The sequence below is a fragment of the Capsicum annuum genome, chromosome 11 (assembly GCF_002878395.1).
Source record: "Capsicum annuum cultivar UCD-10X-F1 chromosome 11, UCD10Xv1.1, whole genome shotgun sequence".
NCBI lineage: Eukaryota > Viridiplantae > Streptophyta > Magnoliopsida > Solanales > Solanaceae > Capsicum > Capsicum annuum.
The window spans coordinates 212,967,667-212,977,816 of NC_061121.1; the positions used below are offsets into that span (position 1 = coordinate 212,967,667).

General features: G+C 35.9%; 1 non-coding gene across 1 annotated transcript; it reads right to left on the reverse strand.

Annotated features, from left to right (window-relative positions):
• Positions 1–3,443: 3,443 nt before the first annotated feature.
• Positions 3,444–3,549, reverse strand: LOC124889083. Its single transcript, XR_007047700.1, has one exon. It is a non-coding gene; the product is annotated as a small nucleolar RNA R71 (small nucleolar RNA).
• Between the last annotated feature and the right edge of the window lie 6,601 nt (positions 3,550–10,150).

Here is a 10,150-nt window from a genome sequence, read left to right on the forward strand (position 1 = left end):
TCATGATTCCCAAGTGTTTGATGAAATGTATATTCTTGTGAGTGTTTGAACCATGATTAAATCCCAAAGTTTTAAGCCTTAATATTGTATTTTATACTCATTTAATGTTGATGGGTTATGAACACCGAATACCTGTGTGATTTACATAAATTTAGCTTTTCAAGTATTCAGACAGTTAATTCATGAATCTTATCAGTATACTCAGATATCTAGTCATGATGAGCATTATCAATTTATGTGTTATTAATTACCCCATAATCTGTATGCACAGTTATTTTTAGAATACCATAACTTGAGCATATCAATTATCAATTAATAGTGCACGCACCAGTTAGTATTCCAGTGTCATTCAGTTGGGAGTAGGATTCAACATCGAGCGAACCTAGGGATGGGAGCATTCCTACCTGTTTAGAGTTTGACCTTCAATAGCAATTCCTAAGTTACAGAACTATGTAGCCAGCATAGGTTTGAGATATCTTCCTTCCAGTTTAGGGTTGACATATATCTCGCGAGTTCCCTTAACAGTATAGGGTGACTCTTTAGTCTTTTGTGACTCCATTTTAGTGGATCCATACAACCAATGTTAGTATTCGTGTCATGGTACTGACACCCTTCCAACTGGAATTATAGGTTGGACCTCAATTAGCTCAAATTGGGGAATTTTCATTTGATGATACCTCCCATAGTCTCAGTACAATATTTAGTATAGTTTCAGTTCAGGTTTTCTTGACCAAAGTATACAGACTTTCAGTTATCAGATTTTAGTCTTTCATTTTACAGATTATTTTAGAAATATGCTTATGATTGGTCTTGCATTCTCAGATATTACATTTTCATGCATCCACGTTCAGTTATCACATGTTGTTCAGTTAGTCCTTATATCATATGCTTAGTACTCCACAATTTCAGTCTAGTTATTCAGACTAAGATTAGTTCAGTATTACATGATCAACATTCAGTCATCAGCTTATCAGTGTTCGGATATCAATAGTCCATGTTCATATATCAGCTACTCAGTATATTGGCATTAGTTATCCCCTTTCTTAGATTTCAATCATTCTGTCGCACAAGCAGCTAATATTTAAGTAATCAGATCAGCTCAGTATATGTATGTTTGGTTTCGTATGTTCATGTATTCATGTTTATCATTCTCCAGCTTCAGCTCTACTTATTCTACAAAAAGGTAAAGTTTTAAGAAACTAAGTATAGTGATTCACCAGCTTATCAAATTATGTTTGTTGCTCGTGTCTTAAGATTTTTCAGCTTTCAATTTATTTTTGTCTCTTGATGAGTCTACTTACACTTATCATGCATGTATTAAGATTACGTATGAAATCAACTTTACTTATTGCATTTACCCCCGCTTACTCAGTATATTCTAGAAGTACTGATCCATACATACGTCTGTGTGGCTACATTGTTTCATAATATAGGTACCAGTTGTAGCCTACATATCATGATCAGACAATTATAGTTTCCATCCAGCAGGTGATGAGTTCTCCTACTTTGAGGACTCCAGTCAGATGTAGTTCATGTACTTCATCTTTTTATTCATATGTATTAATTAGTGGTAGTTGGAGGCATGTCCCAGATATCTATAGTCAATATAGTAGAGGCTTCATAGATGTCAGTCAGTCTTGGAATTTCAGTTCTCCCTTCAATTTTATCGGATTGTAAATTGTATTAGTATTATATTTTTCCTAGATTTTATCATGATTATATTTTTACATGATAGAACCAACTATTTAATATACTATAAATTCGTTGCTCAAGCAGTATGCCAGTTCATGGGTTAGCTTGGGATCATTCGTGGTTCCAAGCACCATATTACGATTAGGGGATAGTCTCTATTTATGACAATCCATGCATAAGAAGAAGTCTCAATCATGACAAAATGGATGCAATCACGAATGTCCAGAAAAATTACAAGGGCAGTGATAGAATCTCACAAGGCTCGATCCCAACACATAAAAGGGCTAATCCCTAACATTTTCAGTATCCAATTTTCAGTTTTGGAGAGCTAAGAACACTATTTTTGAGTGAAAAATAATTTTGTGAGTGATTTCCAAGGGAGATTTTAGCTACTTGTTGAGAATTAAAGCTTGGGAATATATTCTTTTTGCCTTTCATTGAGAAAGTGAATGCTGATTTTGGTATATTTTCCTTCTTTATTTCCATGAGTAGCTAAATCTAATTCTTAGGGTTATGCTTTAATAGGTTGTGATTAGTGCATGGGTGTTATTTATTTGTTCATTTAATTAGTTATGTGTGATGGGTTTTGCATTTATTCTATGTGTTAACTAAGAATTGGTGGTTGCAAACCCCCAATTACTTTGAACACATATCATCCTAGAAAGAGGGGACATGGGTGAGGAATATTTGTAGACCATAACTTGGGTTAGCTCATTTAATAGCATTTCTTAGAAATAAAGATGGTATTTGAGGCAATAGATTGGTGAATTTATTACACTTGTGAGGTGTTCAAAAGAACCCATTTGTGATATTTGATGTTTTATTGAAAGATTGGCACCAAGAACCTTTAATCTAGCCTACCCATTACACTTAGCTAAACTTTAATGAATTAACAATGAGTCATGCATGACTCAAACCTAGGATTGCATAACCCTAAGGCATTTCTCCATTTGATTATACTCTTTGTTATTTCAAGCTCATAATAGTGTCTGGAAGATTGTTAGCATAAAACCATTCAAACTAAACCCCCCATTTTATATTTAATGTTGTTTCATTTCACACTACGGGTTAACTCTTAGTTAACTTCCAACAATTATAGGTCTTGAATTATACGTCTTCACAATTTGTGGATTTGACCTCGACTATTTGTTGGGTAAATATATTGACGACCATCACTTAAACCCAATTTTGAGCATTTATCAAAAATAATACCGTTGCCGGGGAGTGAAACATATTTTTCATTTTTGTAGTGTTGTTAGTACCTTGGGTTATTTGTAGTGTTTTATTTTCCACTATTTATTATTTTTGTCTTTTCTCAGGTGACTATAATAGCATACACGATACCATGATCCAACACAGTAGTAATGATGGCTTTTTTGATAGGTATCTTGAGAATATGGATCATCTTAGAGATTTGGTCTGAGCTATTGCTATTCGTATTCCACCATCGGAAGAAAAGAGAGTGTTTTATGTTACTAGTGTGATGCTTCGTTCTCTTCAAATGAAAGGATTATTTAGAGTCCAAGAACATGAGGGTGCTAATCTACACATGAAGAATTTTATTGATGTGTGCTCTCCATTTGGCATAGGCCCCATTTCTCAAGAATCAATCCGATTGCATCTTTTCCCATTCTCTTTGACGAGAGAAGCAGACTTATGATTGCAGTCTCTACCCGCGGGATCTATCACTTCATGGGTTGAGCTCAAGAAAGTATTATTGGATAGGTACTTTCCTTCTTCTCGAATGTTGCAAGTAAGGGACGAAATCACCAACTTTTACCAACTTAATCGTGAACCATTGTATGAAGTGTGTCAATGGTTCAATGATAATATAATGCAATGCCCAAATCATGAGTTTTCAGAAAAAATACTTCTTCAAATTTTCTATAGGGTATTGATCAATTGAATAAGGAAGTAGGTGATAATGTGGATAGGGGTTTCTTGTCAAATTATCTTATGGTGTTGCCGCGGCTTTGTTAGATAAATTGACCAAACAAAATATAGGTTAGCACACAAGAGATATCAAGGTGGCCGTAGGGGATCCCTCTTCATCTTTTGTGATAAATGGAAGAAGAATAAGGAAAGAGATACAAATATGGCTAAAGTGATGAACCAACTAGATCTTCTCACCAAGAATGTGATAGGGGATCCTCCTGAGGCGATCAACATTGTTTATTCTAGGAGTACTAGGGATTATGATGATAAGGAAGCAGAGGCACTTAATGAAGAAATTTGGTTCTTGTCGAACCAATTAGGCTTCATGCTTTACCTTTAAAAGGCAAGGTTAGAATCAAGGTTGGAAGAAAAGAGACCTTGCAGATATTGGTGTAATAGAGATCATGATAGAGACCGAGATTAGAGAGATAAGGATAGAGACTATGATTGGGATATACCTCTAAATGATTGGTCCAAGGGTAAAGAGTCAAGTTCTATTGACACAAAAAAGTTCAAAAAAGAAGATGTAAAAAAGAAGATGTTCTTGCTCATATCTTAATGGGTATTAAGGAGACCAATAAGATGGTGAGAGATATGAAAATTGATTTCTCACAAGTCAATCAATCACTGACATCTCATTCGACCTCTATCAAGTAAATTGAAACTCAATTGGGCCAAAAATCGCACAACTTAATGCAAGGCCAAAAGGTGGAATGCCTAGTGACACGGTGGTAAATCTAAAAAATGATTCTCACATTATGGATATTGTCACTAAGAGTGGTCAAACTCTTGGTAAAAATGTTGTTGATCTTTATGACAGCCCCAATGTAAAGAAAAATAAAGAACAAGCAAATCCAAAGAGAAAGCGGCTAAAAACGCAAGTGATAATGTTCCCAAGCCTAATGAAACGATTGTTGAAAATCGAAGGTAGTTGAAGAAAGGGGAAAAGGTGGGGAATCACCTAAAGCAGTTGATGGTGAAGCTCCAAAAGTGGCTGAAACTCTAATTGTTCCATTGCCACAAATCAAAATTCCTCCTTCATTCCCACAAAGGGTCAAGAAGAAAGAAAAAAATACCAAGTTTAAGAAATTTCTTGAGAAATTTAGCAACCTATCGATAAATATTCCTTTCATAGAAGAATTACAAGAGATATCGGGGTATGCTAAGTTCATGAAGAACTAGGTCACAAAGAAATGAGTAATGGATTTTGAAACTATCAGGTAACTCACAATTGTAGTGCCATTATGTCTAGTATAATAGTGGCAAAGAAAGAAGACCAGGGTGCATTCACTATTCCTTACACCATCGAGGTGTATAAATTTAGAAAAACATTATGTGATCTTGGGGAAAGTATTAATTTGATGTTATTTACTGTGTTTTAGAAGTTGGGTTTGGGTGCTCCTAAACCTACCACTATGAGGTTTTTAATGGTTGTTTGGTCAATCAAAAAGCCCATTGGTGTGTTGTATGATGTGTTGGTGAAAGTTGATCAATTCATTTTTCCAGCTGACTTTTTTATTCTTGATTGTGAAATTAATATTGAGGTCCTAATCTTTCTTAGTAGGAAATTCTTGGCCACGGGAATAGCCTTAGTTGATATTAAATATGGAGAAATGAAATTTTGGGTAAACAATGAAGAAGTCTCCTTTAATGTGTGTAAATCCATCAAGCAACCTATGGATTTACAAGTTGTCTCAGTGATTGATGTAATAGATGATGAGGTGATTAACACCATAGAAGTGGATCTTGTATATGACCCCTTGGTGGGTGTATTGTGGAACTTTTAGAGTGAGGTAATTAAAGAATATAATGAGGTGGTTGCTTCATTAATGGGTCTTGGATCTTACACCAAGAACCCAATCAAATTGGATCTTGATTTGAAAAATTGTGAGAGTTCACCTGTCAAGCCATCTATTATTGAGCTGCCTCAACTTGAACTTAAGTCATTTCCTTCCTATCTCTGGTATGTTTACTTGGGTGATAACAACACTATTCCAAATATTTTTGTGGTTGATCTTGAGCTTTGTCAAGTGGATGCCTTGAAATCGGTTATTAAGAAGTTCATACGTGCTATTGGGTTGACTATAGCGGACATTATAGGCATTGCCCCCAGAATTCGCTCCCATAAAATCAAGTTTTAAATTGATTATTTCGAGTGTAGAACACCAAAGGAGACTCAGTCCACCAATGCAAGAGTTGGTCAAGAAGTAATCATTAAATGGCTCAATATGGGTATAGTTTACCCAATTTTAAATAGCATGTGGTTGATTTTGGTGAAATAAGTTCCCAAAAAAGCGGCATGACGGTTGTCTTGAATGAGAATAATGAGCTTATGCCTATGCATTTGGTAATTGGTTGGAGAGTATGTGTGGACTATTGTAATTAAAATCGTGGATCGAGAAAGACCATTTCATCATGCCCTTCATGGATCAAATGTTAAATAAACTAGCTGGTAAGGGTTGGTATTGCTTCCTTGATGGATACTTGGGGTACAACCAAATTTTTATTGCACCAGAAGATTAAAAAAACCACCTTCACTTATCCCTATGGCACCTTTTCTTTCAAGTCTATGCCTTTTAGGTTGTGAAATGCATCGGCCACCTTCCAACGATGCATGTTGTCCATTTTTTGGATATGGTGGAGGATACCATGAAAGTTTCATGGATGACTTCTCCGCGGTTGGGGATTCATTTGAGTCTTGTATTGATCACTTAAGCAAAGTTCTTGAAATATGTGTGGAAACCAAACCAACCTTGAATTGGGAAAAATGCCACTTTATGGTTATGAAGGGCATTGTACTCGGTCATAAAATCTCAGGAAAGGGTATCCAAGTGGATTAAGAAAATTTTGAGGTGATTAATAAGTTTACTCCACCTATTTTCGTAAAGGGTGTTAGAATTTTTCTTGGCCACGTCAGGTTCTGTAGGTGTTTATTTAAGGACTTCTCGAAGATTGCTCATCCTTTGTGAAAACTCCTGGAAAAAGAGGTAAAACTTGAATTTGATGGTGATTGTTTAAGGGATTTTAATTATCTCAAGGAACTTCTTGTGTCGTCTCCTATCGTAGTAGCTTTGTATTGATCCTTGCCCTTTGAAATAATGTATAATAAAAGTTGCATTGCTCTAGGAGAGATATTGAGCCTATTAAAAGAGAAATTGTTCCATCTAATTTACTATGAAAGCAAGTCATTGAATAATGCCCAACGTAATTGTATGGTTATGGATCAAGATCTGCTAGCGATGGTTTATGCCTTCGAGAAATTTTGGGCTTATTTGTTGGGTATAAAAGTGGATGTGCATATGGACCACGCCACTCTTGGATACCTAATGTCAAAAAAAGAGGCAAAACCGCTCTTGATTAAGTGGGTCTTACACTTGCAAGAGTTTGATGTAGACGTGAAGGATCGAAAGGAGTTAAAAATCAAGTAGCCAACCACCTTTCCCACCTTGAATCCAATCATGAGACGTTGGCTAGGATTGAGATTGACAAAACTTTTCCAGATGATCTAGTCATGTTATTCTCGACAAGCATTGTACCTTGGTATACAGACTATGCTAACTATATTATGAGTGGTGTGCTTCCAAAGACCTTAATCACTATTAAAGGAAATGGTTCCTATTTGATGTGAAGAAGTATTTTTGGGATGAGCCATTTTATATTATGGAATGCGGGGATGGTTTGATTCACCGATACATAATGGAATCGAAAATGAAATCTATTCTTGAAGCTTGTCACTCTTCCCTATTTAGGGGTAATTATGGTGGTATTCAAATAACACAATGGTTCTTCAAAGTGAATATTATTGGCCCTCCTTCATAGGGATGCTATTGAGATGGCCAAGTTTTGTCATTGATGCCAATTACAAGGTGGTGTGTCAAGGAGACAAGAGATAGCTCTTAAGACAGATCTTGAAGTTGAGATATTTGATGTGGGGGGGATCGACTTCATGGGTCCCTTTGTGAGCACTTATGGAAATAAATACAGTTAAGTGGTTGTTGACTACATCTGAAAATTGGTAGAGGTTGTGGCTCTCCCAAATAATGAAAGAAAACATGATACTAAGTTCTTAAAGAAGTACATCTTCACGAGGTTAGAAACTCCATGGGCCAATATTAGCGATAGAGGCTCTCATTTTTGTAATTGAGTTTTTAGCGCTCTACTTGATAGGTATAGGGTGAATCATAAGGTCGCTACCCCCTATAACACCCAAACAAGTAGCCAAGTAGAGGTGTCAAATCATAAAATCAAGTCCATCCTTGAGAAAATCGTGAATATTGGCCATAAAAACTAAGCAAGCAACTCGATGATGCATTTACGCATATAGGATGGACTACAAATATCCTATTGTTATGTCCCCCTACCAATTGGTGTTTGGGAAGGCATTCCACTTACTCGTTGGGTTGGAGCATAAGACTTTATGGGCTTTGAGGAAGTTGAATATGGATTGGAAGGATGCTTCCAAAGTGAGAGTGACTAAACTCCATGAGTTGGAAGATTTTTGACTCAAAGCATATAAAAGCTCAATGTTGTATAAAGAAAAGATGAAGAGATGGCATAATGCTAAAATATTAAAGCAGTAGTTTCATGCGGGTGATGATGTGCTCCTTGACAATTTAAGGCTTAAACTCTTTGCAAGTAAGCTTAGATCAAAGTGGTCGGGTCAATTTATGATCTCAAATGTTTATCCAGGTGACGCTATCTAATTGGAAGACCATGAGAGGAAGAAATTTATGGTAAATGTGCATATTAAAGCACTACCATATTGGTGGACCTAAAGCAGCTAAGATTAAGTCATGTCGCTTTAAGAATCTAAAGTGATGATGAATATACATCAAGCTGTGATGTTAAATCAAGTGCTAGATGGGAGGGAACCCATCGTTTACACGTATCCTTTGAGTTTTAGATTGTTAGAATAGCTTAGAATTTTTATTTTTGATTATTCGACAAAATCTGGGTACTTTGAAGGTGATTTGAACAGATTGGGAGATAATAAGTGGGATAAAATTGAGTTTAGAGACACACCAGTTAAAAAATAGGGGAACTGAGTGGTCTCAGTTCTCGCGATTGTGACTCAAAGATCACCATCGTGATCTGGGAGCTCAAGGACCCCTCAATTATGCCTTAATTATCACAGTCACCAAAGGAGAACGCGATTATGATACATCCTATCAAGGGAATATTAAAATTGTGAAACCCTATCACGATCATGACCTAGTGGGTTATAAATTGGTTGAACTGTCTCCAAAATGATTCCATTCCCTTCTCCCCTTTAAATACACAAAAATAAATTATATTTTATCAACTTCAAAGAGTTTTCAAAGTGAAATTCATCCATATTTGCACCCAAACATCAGGCATTCCTCTTGATCTCCTCTTTAATCATGCAAAGTAATCTTAGTTTTATGTTTAGGGAAAAGAATTTGGTTTGTGATTTCTTGTTTAGTGGTGCTTCGAATTGATTTATCTTATATGGATTGTATTTTCCATGGTGTGTATATGATTGGGGAAGTCTCAACTACCTAAATTTGTTCAAAATGAGTAAGAATTTGAGCTGAACACCAAGTGCTTGATAAAATACCCATATGAAATCCTTGAGATTTTTTTGAAGATATTGAGGGAATTTGTGCTTTATAGGTAATTTTGTGGATTAGTCCTATTTCTATTGTTTTTTATTTCTAGATTTTTATTTTCCTTTTTAATAGTGATGTTGGGTGACTCTTTCCCTAGGATAGATTAAGAGATGACATTCTTAAGGTAAAATTATCGTGATTAGTTGTAGAGTCGTATATATAGGGAAGTCTGAGTACCAACAGCATTATTAATTGAGATTGGCATGGTGATCATAGTGAAGTCTGAGTAGCCATGGTATTATTTCCCTTGTAAAGCCAAAATGTGAAATGGTGGCTTGCGTGGTGCTAATGATCGTTACTCTTGCATGGTGAAATGTGAAACAAGCATCCCCCTCCATCTAAAATTTTTTGTGAAAATCAAGAGCATGGAAGTGAATGATTTGGTAACAAAACTTTGCCTTTTTTTGTGACTCCTCACTCTTTAGTGGTGGCAGTGTGATTAATGACTCATTTTGTTCTTAAATAGGAAATGCAATCGATCCTTCTAAAATGGTTTGCATGCCATGTGTGGTGAGATTCGTTGAATGATTCTTGTGCTTATTTTTGTCATATAGAAATTTTCTCGTTGATCTTTCAAAGATAATCTTAATCACCCATTTTGAGCCTATTAACATTTATTTGGCAATCACATTACAAGACTCAAACCATTTGAAGTTATCCCTCTCTTGAACCCTTTCCTTCTTGAATTTGAAATTGCCAACTTGAGGCTAAAAGCCTAAGTTAGGGGTGTGGTGGAACTTGGAAGTGGTAATCATGGACATGGCATTGTAAATGAGTTCCTAAAATCAAATCCATATCAGTAGAACCCCCCTAATCCTATCGAGTTCGAAGGGCATATACCTTATTCTGATGTCGTCCAATAATTGCACTAGACGTGGCACCCTGGTGAGTCA